Raw genomic sequence first — 6,662 nt, 5'->3', positions numbered from 1 at the left:
AAATTTGTGGTCCTTCTCATCCATCTCAGAGCCTGAGAGATGTGATAAAAGAGATAAAAGAAATATAAGAAATATATACATCATTTATGTTATTAAAGTAAATATTGTAAATATTATGTATAAATTTATGATTAAAGTACAGTAGCCCCTCGTTATATCGCGCTTTTTCTTTGTCTATCGACAAGCGCGATATAACGAGGGGCTACTGTATTAAAATCAGCATCAATAATAATTTTTTAAACTAAAGTAAGAGCAAATTATGTAAACATTAAAATAATTATCCGTCTTTTCTGATAATTATTTTCATTTTATTAAATTCTTGTTTAAATTAATTCTACCTATACTAAAACAAAAACTTTAAACGTGATTTATTTGATTGGATTTAATTAAATATTTATAAAAGTTTGTTTATTTTGGAAGAATTATTTAATCTTATAATGCATAGCCATTTAATTATTAAAACCTGTTTTTTCGTTTATTTTTGAAAATGTTTTTTATTACCTTTCAAGAATTTCTTGTTTACAATGTTGGACGTAAATTTTGTTTGTAGTTTTTCATTTTAAGACTGACTTCTAACTGAACAATTTCCATTTTTCCACCTTTACACGTATCCTGGTATTTTGTAGCCATATTACTTGCGACACTATTAAACAGTTCTATTTCTTACACTTTTAAATATTTTATTTGACATTTATTATTTAGCCTACTTATATTTTCAGTTGTTGCCAGAAATTGAGTCACACCGCTAAGCCTTCAGTTCTGTTGTTTATGACCTTTGATCCATCTGATTTATAGTTATAATAGCAGATATTTTTCTTGTTGTTTGACGGGATTCTTTGTTTAAGCGTTTTTCTTACGTAGTTGTTTAGGCACTTTTCTTTTGTTACTGTTAGAGTTGTCTGTACTCTAACAGGTATCCGAAGGAGATGCGTCCAATTCTTCGGCGGAGGTTTAGGCCACTTTAGCGACTGAACCTTTACGAAAACTAGTTAGTTTGTATCCTTTTGTACTGGAAAAAACAGCTTGAGTATCCATCGTATTCGCCGAAAAATCCGGGCGAACATTCCTTCAGTGGGCCCCATCTTTATAATAGGGCATTCCCTCTTTTATCTTCTTTTTGCTGAATAGAGAAACTTCTGCTCCAATGAACCATATCGCCTTCCTTCCTGCTAGCTGGGTGGATAGTTGTCTAATGGATGCTCTTTCATAACATGGTTCGTAACATGGTTCGTAACATGGTTAGGACAATGGATGCTCTTTCATAACATCTGCCTGGGGCACGAGTGCCCCAGGCAGATGTTATGAAAGAGCATCCATTGTCCTAACCATGTTACGAACCATGTTATGAAAGAGCATCAGTTTTGTCCTAACCATTACCAGGAGTTAGTTATAGGCTGACTATAACTAAGTCCTGGTAAAATCTCATAATTTTTGTGCTTTTGAACTTTTTAGTTTTATTATTTTCTTTTTCACAATTTATGATTTTATAATTTTCACAAATTTCATCCAATACATTGAATGAAATTTTAAAAAAATCGAAAGGAAATATTTAAAATAAATCAATTAATTTAATTTATTATCATTTGGTATATACATATATTTATTAAGGTTTAATTTCATGAATCAGATAATTCTGTATTATCCAAAAAGCGGATAGATGAAGCGAGAACAAAACTCAAAATTCGAACTTTATCCATCCTATTATGAATAAAACGAATTAATGTTTCACTTTGGCCAGGTAATCTGCGATCTTCCCAATGAAGGTTAGATGAATAAAGAAGGAATTTTGTTTCCTCAATTAACTGGAATTTATTGCTTCTTAATAAATAAACAAAAAATGAAGTGAACGAAAATAAATGCTGCCAGTTGGTCACCAAAATATCGCCAGATTTATATTTTTAAAAAAGCTTTAAAGCTAAAAATTGTACATTTAACTTTAATACAATAGATCGTTACTTAGATCTTTTAATCAAAAGACTTGGATAAAGTTAGCATTAGCCGGTTAATCCTAGCTTTAACCGATTCATAGACTTTAACTGTAACATATACACTATATATCTTACATGAAAGTAGGGTCCTATAGTTATTTCTAGGTTAGATCCACATGAACTGTAAATAAAGCATATTCTTTAACTAGATTCCATTGTAGATTCTATTTTAACGTATTCGGAAAGTCTGTTATTAAGTCAGTATATTTTAAAGGATTCCATTAAATATTCGATCCAAACATACTACTAAAATGTAAAATATGTTTACATACTTAAATAAACTCATTTTAAAGTTATATTTATTAATATAATTACGTATTATAATTGTTTTCTCACATCACAAATTCTAATTCACTGTTAAATTCATCCGAATTTCTACGGAAATATGTATCAAGCAATTTCACCAATTTTATGTAAAATCATACATCTATAAATAAAATATTAAATATTTTTTAATGAAAATATAAATTTATCAATAAACTTCACCTTCAATATATAAATATATTTTATAAGAGTGTTTAATTTCGTTCATTTAATGATTTTCTTATCGTTTATTAAATTTTTTTTGACGATATCGCCAATATTTCCTGTGAATTTTGTGTGTGCTATTCAATAATAATTTAATAAATTAACAAAAATCCTAAATTAAATTAAAGATTTTAATTTAATTTAGAGAGGTTCCACTCAAATGAATATAATAAAGTATTAAACCACACGAGAAGAAAAATATACAAATAAGAATATTCTGAAGAATATAAAACATTGAGCATTTCAAACACGTTAATGTATTTTAATCGTCGAATTGATACATACAAATTAATAATACGTCCGACATAAACGAATACAACTTATTGTTGAAAAATATCATAACAGATGGCGCTACCAAAATTTTAAATGTTGCCGAGAAAGTTGAGCAACTCGTTGCTGGTTTATTTTCTTGAGGCTGGTAGTCCCAATTCCGGCATTACAACATTCTATATATTTAGCTTAATATTGTATGTGAAGTTACAGAGAGAATAATGCGCTGCATTAAAGTTATACAGTGGCGTGCCGTGACATTTGATGACAGGGAAGCTGTGTTTCTGTAAGAAGCCGACTTCCAGGGGCAATCAGTTAATTGCGCGTCAGTGATGGTCTAGGGCAGTGGTTCTTAACCTTTTTATACTCGCGGCTCACCAAATATTTCATAATTTTTTTGTGACCCCCATTTTTAATAATAATTTATATTTGATAATTTGATAATTTATCTATAATAAATTGATTTTTTTATTATTGCTTTATTTTTTATATAATAAATGTAAATCATAACTTTATTATTTCATTATCTATTTAAATAACATTCAAACTTCACAATTAAACATGAAAACTCATTAATTTTTAACAGAAAATAAAATAAGAAACATGTCGATAAATCGATCCAATGTCGATGCTAAACCTAAACTAAAACTAAAACGCCCACTTGTCGTAAGGATTTTGCATAACTTTTGCAAAAATATTTAAATTTTCAAAGCCTACTATTTTTCCTAATTATTTTTAAAATTCCAAGCATTAATAGTTTCTTAAAATTGCTTTGGAATAAAAGAAGTAAATACTGCGGTGTAAGTAGCATATTTACATTTATTTCTTCTGTACTAACAAAGTTGTATGTAGGAAGAAATACAAAAATAAATAATAAAAACTAAATAGGAAAACTTTATCTTTCTTATTTCACTTTTCAATACGATATTCGGATTATACATCAATTTTCTTTTTATTATATTCTGAAGGAAATTTTGCATAATTTGGCGGCCCCCGGCAAACTTCTTATGGACCCCCAGGGGCCGCGGCCCCCTGTTAAGAATCACTGGTCTAGGGTCCATTCGTATTCATTTGTTCGATAAGCCAGTAAAAACTGTAGACTTCTCTAAATGTATTTTTAATATCACAATTACATTCTGAATCGCTAGCCACGATATAAGGGCTAAAATTAAAAATAAATTATAAAAACTTACTCGGTGAAATAAAATGTGCGGTGGATATACATACCTGGTACAATGTATTGTTCGATTGTATTAATATACTTTTAAAGAAAATTATAATTAAAATATAGCTTTGTAAAGAAACGTACATAAAAATAACATAAAATAGTCTTTACTTTTTAAATCTTAAAACAATCCACTTAGTCAAATATCTTGATACGAGTAGCTAATGGATGGAACTAGTGCCGGTCCAGGTAGGTGTGTAGTGAGTGTGTGCGTGCCAAATCCCGAGGGTGCCGATACCGGTCAATGTCAAATGCCTCTTTTGTCGCATCACTAGTATATCTCAAAGGACGCCACAGGGCTGTTGTAAATTTTAAACGTTTCTCACCGTAGCTGTAAAAATCTAACTATGTTAAACTTAATAGTCATTCGTTTTCTAACTAATTCGTTTTAATACCAGGTGTACACGGAAATCAGTTTCCCACTGTACTGAGCGAGTGATTGGTTCTGTTAAGCTTTTGTTGAAGTAAAATTCTGGCTCTTTCAACAGGGTTTTATTTATGTCCCCATTCCCTAATCTCTTAATTATTTAGTCACTTCTTAAGTAGAAATAAGTCGAAACCAGTTACTTTGTACCTGAATATCTGTAGTCTTGGGAAAACAGTGGAAAGACAAATTTTTATGACAACGGATATATAAATCGTAAATTTAAGGAAAATAAATTCTAAAGCTTTTTTTTTTGTACCATTGTATGTACTGTACGTCTCATTCATTAAATTTGGTTGTAAATGATGCTGCCAAAGTAACAGTTAATTTTTAACACTGTACTAGAATTGTACACGTTTTTTCTGCATCCCCTTACAGATGGGACATACTAAATCGTAATATCACCGGTTTAACATCGAAATCCGTAAGTAATATAAGATGGGAGAGCGGAATAAACGCGGAATAAATATATCAAATATTTTAATGGAGTTTTTTAAAACTCCTGTCAACTATACAGAACTATCATAAAAACGTGCCAGTAAACTCCTATCGGTTGGGTTAAGTTATAAATCTAGTCTACGGTGGGCAACCCTTTTTATAACATGGGCCAGAATAAATTTTACGTTTTTTTCTCGCGCCGTAGTAGTTAATTGACGCCTTCTTGTGACTCGTAATTTTTTTAGTCTGCAAATATGAAATAAATATAAATAAAAAGTTAATTACTACATTTATTTCTCTTATCGTTTTCGAAAATTACAAAGAATTGGAAAAATAACTATTAATTAGTTATTTTTCCAATTTAATAATCTATTAAAGATCTCGCGGGCCGGATAGAAACTTTTCGCCAGCCGTAGCTGGCCCGCGGGTTGCCCGCCGTTGATCTAGTCTGCTCGTGATTCACATAATCGGGCGAGGGTGGCCGAATATCTAGCAGGCGGCTAACAGCCCACAACCGCTCCGGGATATAAAGTCGCGTACTCTTTACGCGTGTGTCGCTTCTACCAGCTAAACCGTGACGTTTGTGCTATGTAAAGCGCATGCGCCAATGCCTATAATCTGGCTGCTTGGAAGTTGACAGGCAGGTGGCTAACAGCCCACAACCGCTCCGGGATATAAAGCTGTACTCTTTACGAGTGTGTCGCTTCTACCAGCTAAACCGGGTGAGGTTGGTGCACTGTAAACCGCATGTGCTAATGCCTATATAATCTGGCTGATTGGAGACTGACCCGGTTTCGACATTCCTTCCGCCACCGAATTATTCGAATATACAATAGCAATCTTATCGTTTTTTTCACATGTAGTATAGAAATTTGTAAAAGATACATAATGCAGTTATAATAAAATATTAGTTTTAATTAATTCAAAGTACGTTAAAATATGAAAATTTATATTTTATAAAATTCAAGGGAAGGTCATTGGAAGGTGGAATCGGCGCTTCCATCGCTTCCAATAACGGCACGCCACTGAAGTTATACTAATTAATGTGTTTTAGGGTCAAAAAGAAAAATTTGGTTGATAATTTTAAGTGGGTTTTATTCAAGCATATGATGAGGTAAGTTTAAATTGATTTTATGTCTGTGGACAACAGGACATCAGGTGTTATTTTACAGAATGCTATAGTTGCAATATGATGGTGTAGTTACAAAAACAGAGGAAGAAGAAAACGACGGTTGGGGCTAGTTGTGATGAGGGGCACATTGTGACACTATCACAACCCGTTGATCTTATGTTTAATGTATAATCTTCTTCAGAGATGGTACTTAATTACAATAGGAAAAGAGAGGGCAAAAGGCGGCTAAAGAAGTACTCAGAAAGATGTATTTTACGGGTCTCTTCAATGTCTATAGAATGTCTCTACGTTAGTGTGTCAAAAACGTCTGTTATCCTAGCGCTATTAATGATCTTTATTATGTATACCTTAATTGCCAGTCAATCTAAAGCATATGAAAAGAGTACGGATGGTATGTTGCAGCTAAATATGCCAACGACTAGCCTAACCTACATATTTTGGGTTTATAGCTCTTACTCAGTTTAAGTTAACATTATTCTTAATTTTCATACTTTACCATAGTCATTTACCATTTATCAGTTTATTATTAACATATTTTTATTTTATAATTGCACTATTATGAAGACCTTGTATATACATTATTTGGAATGTTTTTCATATTATAAATTCACAATAGATTGTTATATTCATATAAGTTATTTTTATCTGTTTATAACT

Source organism: Centruroides vittatus, unplaced genomic scaffold (genome assembly GCF_030686945.1).
Source record: "Centruroides vittatus isolate TY-2023 unplaced genomic scaffold, ASM3068694v2 contig_474, whole genome shotgun sequence".
Classification (NCBI taxonomy): domain Eukaryota; kingdom Metazoa; phylum Arthropoda; class Arachnida; order Scorpiones; family Buthidae; genus Centruroides; species Centruroides vittatus.
Note: the sequence above shows the minus strand (reverse complement) of the source record.